Below are 24,609 nucleotides of genomic sequence, written 5' to 3' on the forward strand. Positions count from 1 at the left end.
TGATACCAATTGATGAGTACAGGCCTGGTCTTCCGAGAGGTAGCCGATAAGTTCGATTTGTGGAGATCTCGACGTTGATGATCCGGCTTCAAATCAGACACGATTTGAACCCTGCAACCGTTACACCACTGCTTCATTGGTTATCAACCAAGCACAACTTGATTGACCTCGCCAAGAAGGCTTTTCCTACAAGCAAATCGAAGAGCACAAGCAAGAAGGTAAAACACGCAATCTGAAATTGTAAATATGAATGACGCGGATATCAATAGAGGATTCAAGAACTCGGTTCCAAAGGACTAATCAACACAGTGGAGGAGATCAAGAACGGGGGCCCTAGATTACTATAAAAGGATTTGTCACCACAGTTACAATGAACGATTCAGTTTCTCGATGGAAAACTAAACTCTAAACAAAACCCAATTGTGTAGCAGCAGCGGCGGCTGTATTTATAGTTTAAGACTCGACCTAGAGTTGGGGACGGCCAGGGGTTGGGCGCCCACAACTTGGGCTTAAGGCCCAACACGATACATGGCCAAGTTGGCCCAAATAGGTGACGCAGCACCTTGCCGTGGTCACACAGAATGATCCACGGACCGTCTGGAGCTGGGACCAGATCCAAAACGACGGCGTCGTCATCCCCTTTCCAATGCATCCAAGAACGGCCCATTTCGATGTCGTATGAGGAAGTTATGACCGAAATAGTGACGATGTGTCTGTTGAATCCGGGGACGACGTGGCAGCTGAGTTGGAAACGAATTGCAACTTGGGGAAGACCATGGCGTCGATGTGTCTAGCATGGCGATGTCCTCATCATCCTCCCCTTCTCGAATTGGACTCGTCCTTGACTCCATCTTGGCGATGTCCTCATCATGAACATCCCAGTCAAAAGCACGCTTCAAATCACTCCGAAGAGAAAGGACACTGTTAGGCCTTGGCATCTTAAGCAATAGGTACGGATAATGTGGTATCACCATGAATTTTGCTAGTGCTGGGTGCCCGAGGATTGTGTGATATGATGAATTGAAGTTCGCAACTTCAAACTTGATGAACTCTGTACGGTAGTTTGAGGGAGTCTCGAAAGTAACCGGTAGAGTGATTTGTCCAAGTGGCATTGCTGCCTTGCCGGGTACTAGGCCATAAAAAGGTGTGCTTGTTGGTGTAATCATCCCCTAGCAAGTTGTAGTCCCATCTTCCTTAGAGTTTCTGAAAAAATGATGTTGAGCCCGGTGCCCCCATCGATTAGTACTTTCGTGATGGTCATACCGGCAATAGTTGGATCTAGAACCAGTGGGTAATGGCTTGTGTTTCCTATGTTAGTCCATTGGTCTTCTCTTGAAAATTGGATTAGATACTATGACCAATTGAGATATCTTAGTGTAGCTGGTTCTGCTGCCATGATGGTTCGTAATGCTAGCTTTTCTTGATGTTTGCTTCTGGAATCTAGAACCCCGGTAAAGATTACTGCTACTATCCCCCTAGATTTTTAGAATCCCTTGTCTTCATGGTTGTCTTCTTTTTTCTGATTGCCTTCTTTGGTATTCTCCTTACTATCTTTTCTTGTGTATCGATCTTTGAAGGTGTAGCAATCTCCGATGGTGTGATTTCCTTTGGGGTGCAAGATGCAACGCATGTTTTCAATGTTGTCATACCTCCTGGGCTTGGAAAACTTCCTTGATTTGTCAGTCACTGCTACTGTGTTGTCTGGTCTACGTTTTCTTTCCTGATGTCTGTTGTTTTGATGATTTTGCTTATCTGGGTTGTCTCGGTTGTTTCTATCCTAGAATCTTTCTCGTGTCTTTTCCTCTGCGGCAATCATCTTTTCCACTGTTCGTCTGAATTCTTCATTGTTTCTTGGGTTTTCTTTGCAGAAGTCTTGAAATTGCCACCTAGCCATGATTCCATGAGAGAAAGCTTCGATTACTTCTTGTTGGGTGATGTCATGTACTTGAGCTCATAGTTCGTCAAATCATCGATAGTAATTTCTGAGACTTTTGCCTCCTTTCTGCCTGAGTCCTTTTAACTCTGTGTGGGTGATTAGGTGTGTAATGATACCAGCTAAGTTTTCATAGAAAGCTCTTTGCAAGTCCTCCCAATTTCTGATTGATCCTAGATTCAATTTGTCAAACCATTGAAGGGGCATGGTTTCTAGGGCCATGAGAAAGAACAAGGTCTTGATGTCATCGTCTCCTCTGGCCAATTCAATCGATTGCGAGTAAATCCTAAGCCACTGCTTTGGGTCAGTCTTGCCATCATACTTAGAGTGGTTGGATGGCTTGAACTTGTGAGGCAGTCGTATTGAAGTAAGTCTATTTGCAAAATAGGGGAATCTATCGTGCATTCTGGCTTCTGTGTATTCTAATTCAGCGCCCCTTCTTGCCAACTGTTGTCTTGGTGAGAGTAGTTTTGTGTGGTTGTCCGAGTAGGTGCTTTGCTTCTGGCCTTTCTTGGTTGTTCGACTCAGTCGTTTTGACTATGGTTTCTTCTGCTTTCTCTGTTGTGACTTCCACTTGGTCCAAGTCTCTCGAAAGCGGACTTCCTTCGATTTTGATCTTCCTGCTCATTAGATGTTGACCTGTCAGGTAGTCTTGAGCGGCCCTTCCGTCATGTGTCCTTAGGACTATTGATCGGAGGAAGTCCCAAAGCTGTTCTTGTTTTTCACTAGGATGTGAAGTCGCCCTGAGTTCTTCTAGTGCTTCTCGGATCTTATTGTAGGGTGTATTCGCCGCTCGTCCTTCTTTGACCTCTCGCTCTAATTTTCTTCTATTGTACTTGGCTAGGTTTGACTCATATCTGATCCAAGCTTCCTTGCACTGCTTAGCATGGTGTTGACATCCTTGTTTCAATTTGTTCTTTCTCTCTCTGGCTTGCCTCTGACTCTCGGTCTCACCATCATGCCCCTGGGTGAATGGTGATATGTTGGACTCAGATTCATCTGATGATTCGACATCGGGTGCTTCTAGGGGGACCAATGGTGATTGAGGATGGCGAACCATGAATACTTCTCATGTGTGAATTGCTCTGCTATCAGCATCGGTTTCCACATTGTCGGAGTAGTTGATAACTTTAGTAGAGGCTTCTAGGTCGTAGATTGAGTCTCCTTCTTGGTAGGGTAGAATTGTTGTTGTCGCATTGTCGACTAGTTGGGTGCCTCTATCCTCGGGAACGGAACCTGGCCAGTGGATGATGCAGTCTTGAGATGTTATAGTTAAGACAAGACCTTCCTAGGCTCCTTTTAGTGGCATTCTAAGCACCAAATTGGTGGATCCTTCGGGCCATGTCTAATAAGATGTTGCCATGTTGTGGAGTCCGAATGGAAGAGGACTCGACTTCTTTAAAGTACTCTGAGTGTACTCCAAGTTGTATTCTTGATAGGTTGATGTCGTGTTCTGGAGCCTTGTCAGAAAAGAACTTGGTTTCCCAAAAGAACTCGGATAAGACTCCGTCTCAGAAGTGGAACCTGAGTTTGAATCGGATGCGTGAAGCCGCGAAATCTGAGTTGGATCGGACATCGCGAGCTACGCGAATCTTCTAGCAAGTTGATCTATCGTAGTCATTGAAATAGAATGGTCTTCATGGTGATCCAAATTTTCGAGGAGACGGCTTTGGAGCTTTCCATTGTTGCCTACCTCATAGATCCATGAACCAAAGATGAAGGTTGATCCCGTTGAGAAGATCATGTTGTCTAGGTCTGTCGAGCTCTCAGATGCGGTTTTACCAAAAGCCCCTACCTGGCACGCCAGCTATCAATGTTTCACCACCGATAGCCTGCCATGGGGGAACCCAGGGTAGTATGTTCGGGCTTCAGTGTATGCAGAACTCGATGGTTAACGCAAGAGATGGTCGATTTATCCTGGTTCAGGCCCTCGATCGTTGATTGAGTAATAGCCCTACGTCCAGTCGGTGTTAGCCTTTGCGTTGGATTGATTGTAAAGTGTTGCGTTGCGTCGTCTAAGTCCCGTCTCTAGGAACCCTGCCCTCCTTTATATAGTCAGGAGGTCAGAATCCTAGTCGGTTTACAATGAGAGTTCCTAGTAGGATTATAGAATAATACTACTACTAAGATTACATGGGAAGAATCCTAGTTAGACTAGATCTTCTCCCTTCCTTGCGGGGTATCCCATGGGTCCCGCACCAACAATATCTACCTTGTTACCAGTTTTACTTCATAAATGCCTAGTTATGCTTAGCCATGCTTAGACAGATAAAAGTCGGGTGACTACCTATCACCTGGGAGTTTTAAATGGATCCTTGGTTACGTTTGGTCACTTATGTTACCATGAGATATAAGCATGTGGAATAATAAATCTAGACCGAGCGGACTCGGTGTATGAGAGCCACAAGACATGGATGTCTTGTGAGCGGGTTCTTTCCGTTTGTGTCGATTGAGGCCCATCCATTGTTGAACTGTACGAGGTGAGACTTTGTAGTACTAACCACATACTCTGGTAAGCCTTAACTTGGCAATTCTGTTACGAGAATGGCTACTCGCACACTGGGAGTGGAGAGATGGCGGGAATAGTGTGTACCCACGTGGCAATGGGCTAGATTGGTGGAGTACTGTATTCTCGGGTGGCGCGGACCCATTCTTGTTTTAGAGGACCTAAGGGTAGGTTGGTATATGTAGGTCAGGGACCTGCATATGTCGTGTAGTCTGGAATCCCTAGCTGGGTTTTTAATCGGTTCGAATCATCATTGCTCCTCGGTTATAGAGACTCAACTCACTGTTCATCATCGTAGTTTAATAACTAGAACTTGAGTAAGGATTGAGAAAGTGTGGGATACGAAGTTTCATGATCTCATTACGGATCATGTTAGCCTTTGTATATGAACTTTTTGATGATAAAAATGTTGATATAAAGAATCTTGTTAGAAAGCTTTTACGCAAAAGAACTTTGATTATTGCTTAAGCCATACCTTGAATCCCTAAGCCTGCATTCCTGAGTCTTCTCAGTTTTATTTCGGTTAAGTCTTGTTGAGTACTTTTGTACTCAGGGTTCGTTGACCCTTGTTGTAGGTGAGCCTCATGAGTAGGTCTGTTTTGGACCGTGCTGCATGACTGTTGTTCAGGTCGATGACGACAAGTAAATGTGTGGCCCTTGGGCAGGGCAGTTTAATTGTGTGTTTTGTATTATGTTAATAATGCCACTCCCTACTACTATGGTTTGTAATAATTATCAAACTTAGTTTGTAAGATTTGAAACTACTATTTTGTAAACTAAGTTATTGTAAGACTTCCGCTATTTTACTCTGATATAGATATTTGAATAAATGTTGTAATACTGCAATGACTTTGTAATGGGATCCTGCTCGGAAATCATGGATGATTCAGGGTTCCCCGAGGACACCCGATAGACTTCTAAAGTTACCAAGAACATATGCATAGTCATCAGAGGTCATTGGACAGTGATAGATGCATGTGGGCCCTATAATTTAGGAGGTTCTGCCATAGTTTTCAAGAGCACTCTATGGTTTCTCTACAGAAAGCACTCGGACAATACTTGTTTCTACTTGGCAAGACCTAAAGGAACAAGAAGGCTTCCAAGTTTAACCATGAAAAACTCAAGGCCTTGTCAATCTAGGACCCCAGGGGTTCCCTGTCGCGTCGACTTCTACGCTGGGCCCATGGCTGGCTCACTGTCTATTTGATGGACACGGTGCAAGGAGGCATGGACTTCAAGCCATCAAGGACCGACCAAGTTGGCTTACTAGGAAAGCAACATTCTTTAATAGAATTATGACTCTTCTGTTGTAACTAGCTAGGACTAGAAACACACCTTTGCTCTCTCTCCCTATATAGAGAGAGGCACGGTGCACCCCCTTGTACCCTAACAATCATATAATCAATCCAACACAAAAGGCTCACGCTGACTAGACGTAAAGGCTATTACTCGATTACGAGAGCCCGAACCAGTATAAATCGTCGTCTCTTTGTGTTCACCGTTGTGTTCCTGAGTTTGTCGAAGCCCATTGAACACCGTCCTAGGTACCCCCATGATGGGTTGTCGATCATCAAACACCGACAGCTGGCGCGCTAGGGAGGGGCTTTCGGTGAATTTGCGCTTAAGAGCTTGGTAGACCTCAACAACATGATTTTCCCAGCAGGATCGACCTTTGTCTTTGGCTCTTGGATCTATGTTGTTGATGACCACAGCCAGCTCCAAAGTTGTCTCATCGAGATCTAGGCACCTTAGGATACTCCAGCCGCTTCTGCAACCACCCTGGATCAACTTGCTGAGAAGTTCTCGTAGCTTTTGATTTTTGATCTAACTCAGATGTCGGGAGTCGCTCTGCTTCATGACTCCAACTAAGACACGCTAGCCTTGTCCGACTCAAAGGCCCTTTTGGGTTCCATAATTGAAGACCCAGGTTGTTTTTCACTCGGACTACACAATCTAGCTTCTGCCTACTAGGAGTCGATCCAAGATCTATTCCGATTGGCACATGAGATCCCTCTAACGGGAGCACAAAAGGGACTTGTGCTATCTATCACTCCTCAAGGCTACATCATGCACTGGCCGAGTACCCTACCTGGTACATCTTCTATAGATCCATCTTGCCTGGTTAGCATGGTGGAGCTCCTGCCCTACCAAGACGGTAGTACTCTTCTAGCTGACATCGACCATGATTCTATAGAGATTTTGCATAGTGCGACGACTGCGGAATCTAGAACTCACTCGACCCCAAGACATTCTAGAGAAGTCTTCATGGCCGGTCAGCCTCCACATATCCCTATGCCTCAAGCACTAGACATTCAAGATGGAGAGGAGACTCTATCCGACATCTCCTTGGACATTGCAGCGCCCAACGGGGAGACAGACAAGTAGAGGACAGCTAGGGAAAGGAAGAACAAGGTTTGATAGGCCTGATGCAGTCTCGCCCAAGACCACAAGGAAGAGTGGGACCAGTACCAGTTGGCCTGCTGAGATGTCGAACGACGACGCTTGGCTGTGGAGGTAGCTTACAAACAGTGCCTACAAGATGAAGAAGTAGAATGGCAACGCCATGACCGTGATGCGCATAGAGCCTCTACTTCACGCAATCTTCAACACAAGTTTAGGGAAGTAGCTAGCCATAGGGTCTTCACTACACCCTATGCCAACATCTATGCCCTTGTAAATGAGATGGTGGCCATATAGAACCCTAATGAAGAGCAGCAATGACTTAAAGTCATCCTAGAATCCATGGCCCTCTAGATGTAGGCGGCAAAGGGGGCCTCCCAAGCTAATCCCTCCTAAGAACCAGAATAGTGGGCCCTAGCCCACTCTCTTCTGGGCTCACCGATCAACCAAGGAGGAGGACAATGAGTACCCGCCCTCTCCCACCTAGGGTCGTAGGGTAACAAGAATAGGAGTCAGGGTGACGCTCAATCAGCCTACCACCATAAAGGGCAGCAGTGTAGCAATAGGGAGGGTAGAGGTGAGTCTGAGTATAGGGAAGCCGGCATCTCTCTGAATAGATTCCCATGTTTCTCTAGTAGACTGCTTTCTGTCTGCGTCCCTTATAAGTTCAAGCCATCCAATCATACCAAGTACGATGGAAAGACAGCCAAATCAATGGCTTTGCATCTACTCCTAGTCGATCGAGCTGGCGGGTGGAGATGATGACATCAAGGTGCTTTATTTCCCCATGGCCCTTGAGATAGTACCCCTCGCATGGTTTGACAAGTTGCATCCTAGCTTGATTACATGTTGGGAGGATCTAACATGAAAATTCTATAATAACTTTGTGAGTGTCCTCACCCATCAAAGTACTCGGATAGATCTCAAAAGCTACCAACAACTCCCTAATGAGACCTTCTAGGATTACTATCATCGCTTCGTAGAACTATGATCCCAAGTCTTTGATGTTACTAAGAGGGAGGTGATCGAACACTTTTCAAATGGGATCAAGGCCAAATGGTAGTTTCAGGCTTTCTGCAATGACAACCTAGAAACAACAGATGATTTTAAGCGCACCATCCAGAAGATGATCACTTCCAAGGAGAGAACTTGGGAGAGATTTTCCAATCGGTAGGACAACCATGACAATAGGGGTAGCAACAACAGAGGCAACCAGGGTGGCTAGCAAAGTAGGAAGCAAGGCCCGATAACACCCTGGCCTCCATTGATAAACCCAAGAAGGACAATAAGCCCAAGAAGTTTGAAGATCTAGGCGGACTACCTTGCCCTTTTCACAAAGGTGCTAGGCACATGATGGAATAGTGCCAACAACTGAAGGACTTGGGATTCAACCATAAGGATGACAAGGGTAAAGGCCAAGAAGACAAAAATAAAGATGGGGAAGACCAAGGAGGCAAAGGCTTCTAGCATCCCAAAGGCACCATTAATGTCATCTTCGCTGGAGTTCCAATCACCAAGAACAAGCGGCTAGACAAGCTGGCCTTATGGGATATTATGGCATCAGAACCTACCACTCCAACATATCTCAACTAGTCTGAGTACCCAATCCACTTCTCAAGGGAGGATCAATGGACCAACATCTCCAATGCTAGATATTATCCACTAGTCCTAGATCCAACCATTGTGGGCATGATAGTCACCAAGGTCTTGATAGACGGTGGCATAGGATTAAATATCATATTTGCTGATACCTAGAGGAAGATAGGCCTCAACTTTGCTAGCCTACTCACACCAATAGACTCCCCCTTCTATGGGATAGTACCCGGCAAAGGTGCCATGCCACTCGAAAAGATCATGCTCCCAATTACATTTGGATCCCTTCTATGGGATAGTACCCAACAAAGGTGCCATGCCACTAGGACAGATCATGCTCCTGGTTATGTTTGGATCCCTAAACAATTTCCGAACAGAGTTCATGAAATTTGAGGTGGTGGATTTTGAATCATCATATCATGCCATCTTTGGGCATCTAGCTCTAGCTACCATCATGGCGGTTCCACATTACATGTACCTTCTGTTGAAGATGTCGAGTCCTAACAGAGTACTCTCCCTTCGAGGTGACTTGAAACGCTCATATTACTATGACGTACAAGCAGTCCATATCACCACTAAAGCTCAGGCTACACTTGAAGCACAAGAGATTGTTGTGTTCGCTAGTCAAACTAACCCAAAAGACTTGGAGATTCCGATGAAGAAGGCAAGCATCATCGCACCGCCACTAGATGCAAATGTTATGAAGGTTGATCTAGGTACTGGTGATCCCTCCAAAACGGCAACTATTAGTGCCCACCTCTCTAAAGAATAGGAACTCACGCTCACCATCATCCTCTGGGAAAACAATGATATCTTTGCTTGGAAGCCGGTCGACATGCCAGGAGTCCTAAGAGAGTTGGCTGAGCACAGACTGGATCTAATCCTTGGCTCTAAGCCGGTCAAGCAGCGATTACACTGTTTTGCACCCGACAAGAAAGCAGCCATCAAGAAGGAGATCATGAAGTTGTTGGTAGCCGGGTTCATCTAGGAGATACTGCATCCCGACTAGCTTGTCAATCCTGTCTTGGTATAGAAGAAGAATTCAACCGACTGGCGCATGTGCGTCGACTATATGGATCTCAACAAGCATTGCCTCAAGGACCCTTTTGGTCTACCACGCATTGATCAGATTATGGATTCCATGGCTGGATTAGCTCTTGTATCCTTTCTTGATTGCTACTCAGGTTACCATCAAATTGCTCTCCTTGAAGAAGACCAAAGAAAGACTTTCTTAATCACTCCATTTGGCGCCTACTGCTATACGACTATGTCATTTGGGCTCAAGAATGCTGGAGCTACATACCAGCGCTCTATCCAAACTTGCCTGAGCAAGTAGATCAGTCATAATGTAGAAGCCTATGTTGATGATGTGGTGATCAAGACTAAGGATCCACGCATGGAAGTGGAAGCTCAATCTGACTAAGTGTGTCTTTGATGTCCCTTCTAGATAGCTCTTAGGCTTTCTCATTAGCCATCATGGGATTGAAGCCAGGACGAAGTAGATCCATGCAATCACTGAGATGGGCCCTCCCCGCTATGTCAAGGACGTCCAAAAGCTTACAGGGTGCATGGCTGCACTTAATCGTTTTATCTCTTAGCTCTGAGAGAAGGGGCTCCCATTTTTGAAGCTATTGAAGAAGATAGGAAAGTTCGAGTGGATAGAGGAGGCTAACCAAGCATTTGAGAAGCTCAAAGCCTATCTCACCTCTTCACACGTTCTCACCCCTCTAGAGAGACGAGAAAATCTGATGCTATATATTGCAACGACAGCCATGGTGGTCTACGCAGCTATTATTGTGGAAAGAGAAGAACAGGGTCACGCAAACAAGGTACAACGACCTATCCACTACATCAGTGAGGTGTTGTCAGACTACAAGGTCTGCTATCCACATGTACAGAAGCTACTCTAAGCTCTCTTGATCACTTCATGCAAACTTCGCCACTACTTTCATGAGCACAAGATTACAGTGGTGACTGTCTTCCCACTCGGTGACATCCTATGCAACCGTGATGCTACGGGATACATATCTAAGTGGGCAGTCAAGCTCGGAGCACTCAACATTGAATTCACCCACCACAAGGCTATCAAGTCTCAGGCTTTGGCTAATTTCATATCCGAGTGGACAGAACTCCAGCAACCAACTCCTAAAGCTATTCTTGATCATTGGAAGATGTACTTTGATGGTTCGCTCAAGCTAGGAGGAGCAGGCGCTAGTGTCCTCTTCATATCGCCAGATGGGAAGCAGCTTAAGTATGTTCTCAAAATCCTTTGGCCAGCAACAAACAATGAAGCTGAGTACGAGGCCCTCATTCACGGCCTCTGAGTTGTGGCTCCACTCGACATCAAGCGACTACTCATCTATGGCGACTCCTCTGTGGTCATCAATCAGGTTAATAAAGATTGGGATTACACCAAGGAAACCATGGACATCTATTGCGCAGAAGTGTGCAAGCTAGAAAAATACTTCCACGGCCTAGAAATCCATCATGTGGTACGAGACCTCAACGTGGCAGCAGATGTCTTGGCCGAACTCGGATCAGACAGGGTGTAGGTTCTAGTCGGAGTATTCGTCGAAGAGCTATCAGCACCATCCATCAAGCGAGGCGATGCCAGCACGACTGATAGAACCATACCCAGCACATAGGTCTTGACTATCATAGCAGCCTGGACCCACGTATTCATCGATTATATCCAAGAGCAGAAATTGTCGTCCAAAATGGGAGAAGCTGCTCAAGTCATCCGCAGGAGCAAAAACTATAGTTGGAGACAAGCTCCACCGACGTGGTGCATCCTCGGGTGTCCTCCTCAAGTGCATTTCAGCAGATGAAGGCAAGGCAATCCTTGACGAGATCCATTCAGGCTGCTATGGCAATCATGCCACCTCTAGGACTTTAGTCGGCAAAGCCTTTCGATCCGGGTACTACTGGCCAACTGTGCTAAAAGATGCTGAGAATCTAGTCAGGCATAGCAAAGGTTGTCAATTCTTCGCAAGATAGACTCATGTCCCGGCCCATAATCTCATCAGTATCACTCCATCATGGCCGTTTTCATGCTAGGGACTTGACATGGATGGACCTCTCAAACGAGCTAATGGTGGTTTCGAGTACATTTATGTTGCCATCGACAAGTTCACTAAGTGGATTGAATACAAGCCGCTTGTCAAGTTCAGTTCAGCCAAGGCAGTTGAGTTCATATAGGATATCATCCATTGCTTTGGCATGCCCAATCGGATTATCATAGATCTGGGTTCTCCCTTCATAGCCATCGAGTTCAAGAGCTGGGCATAGGATTGCAACATCAGTATTGACTATGCCTCTGTCGCTGACCCACAAGCTAATGGATAGGTTGAGCGAGCTAACGGCCTCATACTAGCCGGACTCATGCCACGGTTGTACGATGATCTCAAGGACTATTGTTCCCAGTGGATAGATGAGCTACCTAAAGTGGTTTGGGTGCTACGCACATAAGTCAGCAGGGCAACAAGGTACTCACCCTTCTTTCTAGTGTATGGTTCTAAAGTCGTACTACCCACAGATCAGATTTAGAACTCACTAAGGATAGAGCAGTACGATGAAGGAGAAGCAGAGCATACTCGGCGGCTCGAGCTAGATAGCGCAGAAGAAGTCAGAGTTAATGCTACCCTCTAGTTAGCCCGATACCTTTAGAGTGTACGCCATCACTATGAAAAAAGTGTTCAGCCTCATACTTTTCATGTTGGAGATCTCATCCTTCATCGCATCCAAAAGACTAATGGTTGACCTAAACAGCTCAGCCCCTAGGAGGGTCCCTTCATTGTCTCCAAAGTTACTCGACCAGGCTCTTTCGAGTTGATGATAGAAAGTTGTGATCCAGTCCAAAACTCATGGAACATCGATTAGCTTTGGAGATTTTATGCCTAGTAGTAATTTTAGCATTATCTAGTAGATTCTGTTTCATGCTTGTGTAATTTAGGTTCCTGGTTAATATAATAATAAGAGTCATATATTTTTTGCCAAATCAAAATTGTCCCTTAGTTAACCAACAAGGTACACAGCCTAACGGTTGTTCACACCTTACCCAGGTAATCATGCTACCCCTCTATGAGATACATTGGCTACCCATGCTGGTATACATCTCTGACTTAAATGTCACCTCTTTCACGAGACACACTGGCTACCCACGCTGGTATACGTCTTTGACTTTTAAAGTCACCTAAATAGAGATACGCCGACTACTCAGTTGGCCCACATCTCTATGAGTAAGTATTTTGTCGCACCCACGACATCTAGCCCTGCGCTAACACATGTCATCTCAGAATGTATTTCTCTAGAAGAAGGTGACTGACTCATCCTTCTAGCGCGTGAGACTCAAAGAAGACACTCATCAAGGTCCCTTGATTACAAGTGCTTGAGCACTTCACATCGACATTAAAGTTGCACATGGTTTTTACAACTGTCCCAACCACGCTGACTATTCGATAAACCGTATTAGGTGCCTAAGTAGCCCAACAAGACGTATCATATATGTAACTAATAGGCTAAGTTTTCATTAAACTTACAGCCTATGCATGCAAAATAACATTGTTTCTTACAAACATGCCTATTTGGCACACAGACTTAACAAGTTTTTACAAACTTACACAAGCCTATTCACCAGACTTCTCCATCTACAAGTCTGAGTCTTTGGCAATTGTGGTGGCCAACCCAGAGTTCTTCTTCATCTCTCTCCATGGCGGCTAAGTGATCTTCACTATCGTATTTCACCATCACTTGATGGAGATCCACAGCTGGATAGAGTACTCGGAGCGTACTGAGTACACTCCGAACATAGACTTTAATGGCTCCTTGTACGTAGCCTTCAAACTGACTGGGGATCTGCTTCACTATATCCAACCACCTTCTATCGCCGTCCTCTGGAGTTCAAAAAAGGATGGCAAGTGGCTTCATAGCTTCCCAGAGTGTGTTGCGTTCTGCCTGCACCCTCTCCAGCTAGGTCTTCATGTCCGTCACTGATTTTAGAGCCTACATCAAATCATGATCAGCTCCACATTTCATCAGTTTAGCTTGAGCAAGTTCTTCACTCATTCATTTTGTTACCTCTTTAGTCTGGTTGTGCTTGGTTCTTAGGGCTTCATTCAGCTCCTTCACCTCGCTTTCTAGCCATCGAGTTTTAACCTGCTCATCTACAAAGAGGGATACATGCAATCATTATTACGGTCACGGACTACTACATCCAAGAACCATAGGGAAGCCATACAGTTCTTTTACCTTTTAACTTGGTTTCAAAGAGCTTGGCCTTCTCCATCATCTTCAACAAAGAGTCGAAGGCATCGTTCTTCCTCGTCTTGGTGGCAGCCTTTTGGCGCTAAGATTCACCAATCTGAGAACGGAGGATGCAAAGAGCCTCCTCATGGTGATCCTGCATGGACTTCCATTCTGCTTCCTTCATGGCTTGCTCCTCCTTCATCCTAATGAGCTTTGCCTCGACATCTTGGACCTTGGCAGAGACCTTCAGTTTCATGTCCTAGGCACATGACTATTTCAAGGATAAGATCTTGAAAAATACTAACATCAAGAAATAACATGGTATAATACATTCCCTCAGCTAGCCATCAAAGACAAAGGCCTGGTTCAACAACCTAGACCAAGACTTCATCAACCTAGCTAACTTTAGACTATACACCTGGAGCTGGGTACCTAGTCCAGTGACTGGGATGACTTCTTCCTCTTTGGCCAGCTGGGTACTCATCATCGCCACGTCTGGAGCAGGTGCACTCAGAATAACAGTACTCATGCTTGCTCCAGCGCTTTGCCCATCTTCACCAGCGGTGGCCTCACTTGGCTCTGATCTTGGCAGCTGGTCCGCTTCATTGTCTACAGTTGCTGCTATCTCTGGCTGTGGCACCTCCACAGAGTCTGCAGCACTTGGTTGAGTAGGCAGCTCTACTCCATCCTCAACACCCGCTTGCTAGGCCTCTTTCCACCCGTTTGCCTTCAACATCTGGGTTCGTTTCAACCCAGGCTTCTTCACTCTGCGCTCGAGTACTCAGTGTTTTTTAAACCCTAACAAGTGCAGAGTCAATCACTATTCCTGGGGTGATGCAAGAATTCAAGAGAAAGCTTCAACACTTACTTGGCAGAGGATCTCTTCTTTAGGGTGGGACTACCTAGCGTTATACCGCTAAACGACCGATCTAGTTTTAGACTTGACACTGGCGCTGGTAGTATTGAGTCATCCTAGCGACTCATGACGTCTGCATCCTATCCAGGTTCATCCATGTCACCTTGAATTGGCACTCGGGTGCTTATCAGGTCCGGCGATGGCATCCTATCAAGACCGGTTCAACAGTGTCAAGTATATCGGCGATAAAGTACAATACCTAATTCTACTCGGAAGCATACTTACTGCCTGACAGAAAATGATGTGTCCTCTTCTTCCACCTCTAGCTCCTCATCAATAGTTTCATGAGCTGCAGCTGATTTAAGATTGGATTCAGAACAAGTTAACTTTTAGGCTACATGGAGATACTGGATTACTCTCACCTGTTCTTAATGTGCAAGCTCAGCGAGGCCTCTTGGGCACTGTCCCACTCGCACTAGCATCAACATCAGCCTCCAATGACCTTTTCCTCCAAGCGGCGCCCTGCCTTGCACTTGGGTTAGCCTAGACTATGAAGTTGTCCAGGTTCCCTTCTGAATCACTCTTGGCTTCTCGATCTACAGGAATGGCGGAGGCAGCGCTTCCTCCATTTGCCCCGGCCTGCTTTGCTTCCAACAACTCCTCCAAAGGTGACACGCAGAGGTAGAGAGGGCAAGTCATTGAAGTTGCGTCCCAAATGCTGCACCAAAAAACAGCGTCTCAAGGAATTAGTTTCCATAATATCAATTTACTTCAAAATCGCATGTGTCAACATACTTATAGTAGCCGGTGGATGCTCGTGGTCTCGCTCCTGGTACTGGTATGTCATTACTGATACCCCCTAGAGTATGTCCTGGCCTCTTGCCAGGACTTCATCCTCCGACAATTCTTCAGTCATCACTCAGGCAGGGTCTTCTGGCCCGATGTACTCGAAGCCATAATGCACCCTCTCCTAGAGCGGCTACACCCAGCGCCTAATAAAGCTAGCAACTACTCAAACTCCATTCAGGCCATGGTCCTTCATAGCCAAGAGTTGTTTGAGGAGTGAACGGATTCCTTCAAGCTTCGTTGCATTCATAGTTTCCTTGTCCCAGCGGGCATTGAGCATTGGTGCGATGTCGTTGTGTACCTCCAGTGGTGGCCACATATTCCCCATGTAAAACCACTCGGTCCTCTAGTTCTTCATAGAATCAACCAAGGTGTAGTGGAGATATTCATTTTTCTTCCCTAACTAGAATTGAATACTGGTGCCCCCCAAAATGCTAGGATTTGCTGTGTTTGGATGCAGTTTTAGCTTAAAGAAATAGAGAAACAGAGTGATGGATGGGGGATACCAAGGAAAGTTTCACAAAGATGGACAAAGATCAACAAATACAAGATGGGTTCAGATGGTTCAGGGTTATGCCATAGTAGTACAAAAACCCATGCAGAAATGGACAAGCTGGCAACCCTAGCCCATGCTGGATGAACAACATAAAGAGAACAATCTCACCCAGCTCAAGGTTTGGAATACGGTGCTCTCTAGGCGCTTTCCATTCGTCAAGCTTCTGGTCTGGCAAGTAGCCTTGGTCGTGGAGCTTCTGGAGGTGCTTCGGCTTCATGCTCGGCGCTGACCAGATCTAGGCAGTGGTGGCCATCTTTGGCACTTCTAGCGCCCTCTTCTCGGCAGTCTTCTTGGTGGCAATGCTCAAGTTCTTGCCCTTACCCATCAAGCAGAGTTTTTTACGGATCTAGGGTTTGTGAGAGCAAGATTGCAAAGCGCCCATAGTCGCTCGGGGGCTAAGGCCGAAAGAGAATGGAGCAGGGGGAGATAATGCTCAGGAATGATTCCCTTTTTATAGAAGGTTTACACTATGATGTGGCCCGATAATCACGCCAACAGGTATGGTATTTCGGTTCCCCTTCCATTTTAATGAGGCCACACAGTTTGAAACGACGGTTGCACGCCTTTTCATGATTTCAGACGCGTCACGCTGTTCTCAGATTTATTCTTTGAGTTTACACCTACCGGGTACGTGCCATGATACGACCAATGACTAAATGGCTACATCATGATGTACCCGGACGGTTCATGCAGTACTCTGATAACTGCTCAATAGAATGAGTCAAAGCGACACAATACTCGGATGAACAATTTCTTTTTCAACAGTTCTCCCGATACAGGGTTGGACACTTTACAAGCTTCTGACTACTTGGTTTCTATGACCATTTTCACAAATCAAAGCTCCTACTTACTACTCGGCAGGACACATCCAACTCACTGCCATAGTTTTCATAGTGACAACATAGTGCATCCAAGACTAGTGTTAGTGGTACAAAACTTCTGGGTCTACTAGGTTTGGGCAGCAACAGCGCTTCTTCCGACGTCTGTCTACCCAAGCCAACTTCGCTACCACCACTCGGACTAGCAGCTAATCATCAATGAACAGACATCGACAGGCATGCTCGAAGAACTGACATGGGACTGTTGGACGAGGAAACATGTCTCTCATCACAAGGCTTCTTCTACCTGCCTTGCCAGACCATTCTGTTTTGCACCACTGTGAGACTAGCCTGCTTCTAGTCTCTATCACAAGACTTCTTCTAACTGCAATATAATCTACTACTACCAACAATGCCCGAGGGCTTTTCTACTTCACACACCACCATATTCACTGGCTACAGACTCAGAGCTACTTTGTTATTCCTCAATTGCTATGCAAGAGCTCGCCGGGAGGGTTTTTATAGGCCAAACATGGTGTTCATGGACCGAGTTCATGAATAGTGGAGCCGACAGTTCATGCTGCTCAGTACAAGTCTGTTTACTGTGCTACAAGGGTACAGAGGTCTCCCACTACACCTTTACAGTGCATCAGGACACAGTGCGTGAAGCCACAGTATACTCGGTGGCATATTTGGAGCATATACTACTCCTATGTCAGCCTGCATTTACTCTTCACAGGCAATGAACATTGCCTCACCTACTTTCTGACAATTGGTCAGGCAATAATTTCTTCGGCATCCTGAGTATATTCTTTTTGGATCCTAGCACCGACTACTACTCAGACACAGGCTCGGGGGGCTGCTGGATACACATCCTAAGAGGATGATTTTTATTCTTTTCAAGAATTTGTAGAAAAGACCCTCCAACTCTTTGTTCTAAATAGCAAGTGCCTCGGGGGGCTACACTCAGTGAGTGCACTTTTTCAGGAAAGTGCACATCACCCGGAGTTTTCAAGAACACTCTATGGTTTCTCTACAGAAAGCATTCGAACAATACTTGTTTCTACTTGGCAAGACCTCAAGGAACAAGAAGGCTTTCAAGTTTAACAATGAAATGCTCGGAGGCTTGTCGATGCAAGACCCCAGGGGTTCCCTATCGGGTTGACTTCTACGCTGGGCCCATGGCTGGCCCACTATCTATTTGAAGGACATGGTTCAAGGAGGCGTGGACTTCAAGCCATCAAGGACCGACCTAGTCGGCTTACTAGGAAAGCAAGATTCTGTAATAGAATTATGACTCTTCTGTTATAACTGGCTAGGACTAGAAACGCACATTTGCCCTCTCTCCCTATATAAAGAGATGCACAGTGCACCCCCTTGTACCCTAACAATCATACAATCAATCCAGTGCAAAAGGCTCACTCTGACTGGACGTAAAGGCTATTACTCGATTACGAGGGCCCGAACCAGTATAAATCGCCGTCTCATTGCGTTCACCGTCGAATTCCTGAGTTCGTCGAAGCCCATTGAACACCGTGACGGGTTGTCGGTCGTCAAACACCGATAATATTTTAAGCCAATTGCCACAACTGCACATTTTTAATTTAACTTTACAACACACTTCAATATTTTGATGGAAAGAACCAAATCGTTACAAAAACCCTATGATGGCAAGCAACATGTTCTAGAAATAAAAAATGAGAATGTAATAGCCACAGCAATGCAAATGAACATGAAAAAAATGAATGTGACACAATGTGGTGCACTGATGTTTTTAGCGTGTTCAATTGTTATGGTTAATTCTATGAATGCAATTGGTTATCTTTATTCATTATATAAATGGACCAAAAATAATGGAATTTGTCAAAATCTAAGCAAGGTAACTGAATTCTGTCAACTTGTTAACAGAAAGGCCATGGGATCTGCGAGTTGCTAATGAAGGAAGTCAGGGATGTGGCACAAAAATTCTTTCAGCTTCCTTATGAGGAAAAAATGAAGATTAAGATGACACGTCAGAATGGATATAGGTGTGTGACTGCATAAACATGCCTATTGTCCTTAAGTCCATATATGGTTATTGGGAAATTTATAATTGTTCCTTTTTTCGAGAGGATATCAAAGACTAGGCGAGTTTATTACCATGGAGAAACCTGACATGCATGAAGCAATTAACGTAAGTTGTCTGATATCTATTTCTCTCTGCATTTTTTTTTTCATGCTATATATGTTAGTATGATGGAAGTTAACCATGAACAATTTTGGTAAAACATTTGAAGGATCTAACTAGGTATGATATCTATGGCAGTACTTGACTCCTATTGTACCCGGCAAATACGGAAATCTTGGTAAAGCAATTGAAGGATCTAACTTGTGGTATGATTCTGAATTCTATCTTTCCTCTTTGATTTTTGTCACTAATACATCTAGAGTCACCTTATATAGAGAACATGGTCAATTTGAATAACTGCACACCTAAAACTGGAAACAAATTCGATATGAAAAACTAAGTTTCTTTCATTTTTGAACAATAGGTTTCATTTTATAAAACCCACTTCTACATTCTTTTTCTGAAGAAGTATGCATTTCTCAGTAATTATCAGCCAGCAGATTGAGTATGAAAGAACATTTTATAAGATACCGTGAAACCACTCTAATCAAAGTGCTGAACTACTGATAGAGTGATTGTGTGCACAAAGTAAATTGTGTGCGCGCGCACGTGTGTTGTGAAAATTACATAATAAAGTATATATGTAGTCCATACACCCCGACACATTTGTTATACATTGTAATTAAGAAAAACTGCATATATCAATAGATATGCTGCTACCACCAACAATGTAATGCCAGTGCTATAACAAAAGCTGTTGACTATAGAAAACAATAGAACCTTTGGATCATGTAGCTTTTGCATGTTGCTACCCATGGTCACTTGCAATGAAAACAAGAGTTTACCTATTTCCACCAGCGAAACAAATCAATAGCTTTCTTGCAGGCCTGAATATCCATCAAATTCTAAGTTACTGCTGGAAAACTATATCAACCTTCTTAAAGGTTAGCTTCTCTACTGTACTCCAATCATTCTCTTTTTCTCACCTTGACACTACGGGTACTCATCATGCTATTCCTCACTACAGATCTTTGAAGGAAGATCATGTGAGGTATAGCCTTGGCATTGGGAGGGCCAGTTGATGCATTTGAAGGTACAATAGCAGGAGATCCTTATTGGGGAATCCGGCTGGTTAGCTATATATCCCAGTTGGTTAATTGATATTCCAGAAGAGAAATGCACTAAGACTGGGATGTAAGGGAAAACATGGTGGCCATTAATTTCTTTTAAAATTTTGTTGTCCTGAAATTTATGCTTTCTAGGTTGATACATCTAACTGTGTGTTTTTGGTACTTTCATGCATCCGGTTAAAAATTCAGGGGGTCTCACACAGATTACGGTTAGTACATCTTTTCGAGAGTTGTTTTATTATTGGTCCTATTTTGTACTTTTCAAATTGTTGGATCACTTCTCTCACTTTAATAGATCGAAAACCACAGGTCTTCTCACTCTGGTTAACCAGGATGATGATATATGTGCCCTTGAGGTACTTGTTTCCTTCTTCCCTTTTGTGTAACCTTGTATGTATATTATTAATTGTATTATCACTTGTCACTGTCTTGGCCTCTCTTAGGTTTGTTCGTCTGAATAGCCTCATCTTCTCTGACATAAAATGTAGGTGTTTTGTATGATTATGGTAGAGACCTTTAGGTCCTGGTTAACAAGATGCTTAACTTAGTACCTGCAAACAGTACAACCTAATCCAAATCCTGTGAAATTCCTATATTTCCTCATCTAATAATGTGTCTTACTGTAGATGTATCGGTGGCTTGTATTTATGCATATATGTATGAAGTATATAACTTTTATGTAGTACTATATTGCATATGTTTGTCAATTCCACTGTTCTTACCTTTTCACAGAGTAAATACAGGCAAAAAATGATCTGTATAAAATCTTTGGTAATGCAATTTCAGGTTCAAAACCAGTCTGGTGAGTGGATACATGCCAGGCCTATTCCTGGAACATTTGTTTGCAACATTGGCGATATGCTCGAGGTTTATTGCCCAATTTACCGTCCTGTCATTTCTAATTGATTGTTCATAGCTAGCTAGGTAGCTTAATTACTAGTCATCATGTTTCACTTAGGTCTACTCAAATGGAATTTATCATCCCACGGTTCATAGAGTCATCAACAATTCCCCTTGTTGCCGTGTATCTGCTGTGTTTTTCTACGAGGTATATCATAAGTGACTACTACAAATGGAATTTACTTTTTAATATTTTTTCATAAGTGACTACTACAAACGGTATTTACAAATGGAATTTAATTACTTTTTAATATTTTTTCTGAAAGTTGAACCCATTGATGCAGACGAACTTCGATACTGCCATAGAGCCCGTGGGGTTTTGCAAGGAGAAAACTGGTGGGGTTGCCAAATATGAGAAGGTCGTGTATGGGGAGTATCTGTTTCGACGGCCTACGATTGTTATGATGATGTATAGGTCGGGTCACATTATTTGCACATATACATATATATATTGTTAATCAAAAAGAAAGGGATTAATAGAATCTATATATGATGAAAGATGTCGTCACTTTTTCTGTAACTGATGTTACATTTTGTTATTTTGTGGAGTAAGGGCGGTCCCAATAAAAAAACTAGTAGTTTCTATAACATAGGATACCGCACAAAAAAAAGTACTGCTTTTTCAATCCATGGTTTCTATGAGTAATAATTATTTTCTCTTTCTCTCTCCCAACTCTATTTTCTTCTTCCAATAGGAGTACGGCACAAGCACCTTAAAAACTCGTGGTTTCTTCCCAATGGCGATTTCATGGTTTCTTGGTACATTAGGTCAAGAGATCAAGACCTGATTTCTTCATGAGGAAACCATTTCTAGGATTTTTGCTCTCTTTCTTCATTAATTACGTTGCCATGTCAACGTTTTGCCTACGTGGCAAGTCATTTAATGAGGATAGAAACCATCATCAATGCACCATTGGGACTGCCCTAAAGGGTTAGTCAACTTACTCGCTGGCTCCATATCAAAGGGATGACGATTTACGCATGACCCTGTCGGCTGCCTACCATGCGATTTGCTCCAATAATAACCAATGATTTTTTAGGATGTGTCTTAATCACTACTACAACAGGCTTATCATCAATGCTGTCTTAATCACTACTACAACAGGCTTATCATCAATGCTAGCTCCGGAGACCTCATCATCGCCAGTATCGTCTCTCTTTGATGAAAGTGGACAGTGATGAGGTGGATCATCGCCGATTATCACCGTTCTCAACTTTTATAAACTGACGGTGATAATCAGGGAAGAAAAGAATAAAAGGCGCTGGCCAGCCCATCTTCTATCCTTGGAGCTCATTGCCAAGGCCTGGATCCCAAACCAGGGCGAGGAGGGATCTGATCTGCTCTACTATGGATCTGACGAGCGAATGGATAGGTGTGTGTTTCTTATTAATTATTATTTGAACTATTATATTTAAGGAGGGATTAGAACATTGGTATTGTAGCACTTGTGATTTTTTTGACTGGTACAACCATTCAATTGTCTGGACCTGTGCCAGCCATGGGTGTCGACGAAGAATCAGGTATCGGCTTTTTGCTTGCCTTACCATGTACCACCAGTGGCAATGCTAGCACTTCCAGCCCCCTTTCTGGTACCGGTCTCTCGCTCCATAGTAAAGATTTCTCTAGGGTCTTTGTTATATACATTTTCTTTATCATTTTCTCCATATTCTTTTGGGTCAATATCCATATCAATAGGCATAGGTTTAGCCATCTGTTCCTCATGTTCAACCTGAAATTGCACCATAGACAGTCTCGATCATTATTTTAACATATTCTGGGGTCATTGAATTTGTTACTACTTTTCCCTTCACAAATGGAGTTGCAGTGTGTTGGGTTTCATTGGAGTCAAGTGAAAACCAAATGTGCGCCAAAGCTTTTTTTTTTTTTGAGAGAGGGTAAAAAAAATGTGCGGAAAAATGAAATTGTGAAGACGTGGTTTACAATTCTAGGGTTTTCTAGAAGAATTGTTGGAGTTCTCAATAATTTGGGACATTAGGTCCATATTAGGGATTACTAAAATCGTTGATATATTTATCAAATTTACCAATGAGCACGATAAGACCTCCGCACAAGGCATGCATGAGATTTATTCAATGGTACACATGTGCGATTGCAGTTCAATACCATAGAAATCTTACCTATTCCTGTATATACGTAACCCAAATAGGGCTATAGAAAAAGTTCTTATAGATCCTGTTTCTAAAATTTCTATGTTCAAATAAGACGTAATTAATTATATACAGCTTGGTTTTGTGTTGGTAAAGGCGACATTAATGTAATTAGTAAACGGTGGTACCTGTTACACCCTAAAGGGAAACGGCTTTTGTTTGGTTGCTCCCTCGAGGTCTTGATCGTTTCTGTTCCCGCGAACTCACGAAGAAGAGATGCTGCGAGACTGCAGAGGCAACAGGAGCGAAGCGAGATCGCATAACACCTGGAGGGGAGCGGTATTGACATTTCGTATAGGCCCATAACAATCCCGTTGTGATGGATTACAACCCGACCCAATCAAACAAAAGTGATGATATGTGAACTGTTTACACGTCTAAAATGACGAACCAACACTACTACTAGAAGTATTTGTAGCGGTGGCCAGCCTAGCCACCTCTACTTTTCCATTTCTTTAAATCAACGATTTGTATAGGCAGTTATCCAACTGTCTCTACAAATCGTATTTTTTTTTTATAGCTGGCAACATGAGCCGCTTCTAGAAATCGATTTATAGAGACGGCTGTATTCGGAGCCGCTTCTAAAAATCGTTGTCTAGAAATCACAAGTCTAAGCCTAAAAAAAAAATCAAGAGACCCCACCAAGCAACCACACGCGCACATTGTCACAAGACATGTGATTTTTGGCCGTGGGGGCTCAAACCCTGAACCTGTAGGCTCATGCTTTCTTCTCTAACCACTCCACCCATACGTTACTTGTGTCCATATGAGATATATATTCTCCTCGTATTATTTTCATCCAATTTTGAAATAAGAAATTAGGACCCCAAATGAATTTAACTGAAAAAAGGTTTCAACTACGAAGTTGATTTTTTCTAGCCAGTGCCATCTTTTGGAGTGCAGCCTGACCTGGCATAGACTGTCGTTCGTCAAATCCCGATTTTGGAGCCTTCCTGCGGAGTGTGTTGTGTTGTAGGAGTAGCTATCGTGCGTCGTACTTGTACACAATTGTGTGGAAGGAACAGTTCTTTTGAACGAATATGTTGTGGAAGAGTTTGGAAAAAAGTTTGTAAAACCTCGCAATCGATCCTTTCGCCGTCGTTGCTGAAGAAAATAATATACTTAGACCTCTTACAGTCGTGCTCAGCTTGCGTACATCAGCACATCTATGGTTTACACTTGTGCAAATAAAGTCGTCACCACCTGTATGGCTGTATCTCCAGTATCTGCGGGCTTTTGTCCTCATTGAGAAAATGAATTAAACCACGCAGTCAGCGTAGAAAAAGCCTGCACGAAATAAAAGCACTAACTTTTGACGTCTTTCAAGTGCCAACTATTCGTCCATCTGTCCACTTCGAAGTTACGTAACGTACGTACATACGGGAACAGGAAACAGTGAACTTACGGCGATACGACGATAGACTATGGAAACAGCAGCTCGCGGGGCGAGTTCTCGAGGAAGAGACGTGCGCCATGACATTTCGTCTTGTGCAGCACGGGCACGGCTGACTGGCTGAGTGGCCCACAGCGACTCGGTGACAGCTGCGCGCC

The 24,609-nt window shown here is 44.0% G+C and overlaps 1 pseudogene; it reads left to right on the forward strand.

The window, feature by feature from the left end:
* Nucleotides 1-24,567, forward strand: part of LOC136460487 (2-oxoglutarate-dependent dioxygenase 33-like) — a 34,224-nt pseudogene extending 9,657 nt beyond the window's left edge.
* The last annotated feature ends 42 nt before the right edge of the window (nucleotides 24,568-24,609 follow it).

This window comes from Miscanthus floridulus, chromosome 1 (genome assembly GCF_019320115.1).
Source record: "Miscanthus floridulus cultivar M001 chromosome 1, ASM1932011v1, whole genome shotgun sequence".
NCBI classification, from domain to species: Eukaryota; Viridiplantae; Streptophyta; class Magnoliopsida; order Poales; family Poaceae; genus Miscanthus; species Miscanthus floridulus.